Source organism: Bison bison, unplaced genomic scaffold (genome assembly GCF_000754665.1).
Source record: "Bison bison bison isolate TAMUID 2011002044 unplaced genomic scaffold, Bison_UMD1.0 scf7180017864518, whole genome shotgun sequence".
Lineage (NCBI taxonomy): Eukaryota > Metazoa > Chordata > Mammalia > Artiodactyla > Bovidae > Bison > Bison bison.
This window is the reverse complement of record NW_011495071.1, coordinates 19,819,269-19,819,480: the sequence shown is the minus strand read 5'-3', so window position 1 is coordinate 19,819,480 and position 212 is coordinate 19,819,269. Positions and strand designations below refer to the sequence as shown.

Sequence of the window (212 nt, the reverse complement as noted above, 5' to 3'; positions counted from 1 at the left end):
ACCCAGTTGTGGATGTGACTGGTGATAGAACCAAGGTCCAATGCTGTAAAGAGCAATATTGCATAGGAAGCTGGAATGTTAGGTCCATGAATCAAGGCAAATTGGAAATGATCACACAGGAGATGGCAAGAGTGAACGTTGACATTCTAGGAATCAGCGAACTAAAATGGACTGGAATGGGTGAATTTAACTCAGATGACCATTATATCTAC

General features: G+C 41.5%; 1 protein-coding gene across 1 annotated transcript in view; it reads left to right on the top strand.

Annotated features, from left to right (window-relative positions):
* Nucleotides 1-212, top strand: part of TXLNG (taxilin gamma) — a 56,524-nt gene that overhangs the window by 35,077 nt on the left and 21,235 nt on the right. The window lies entirely within an intron of this gene.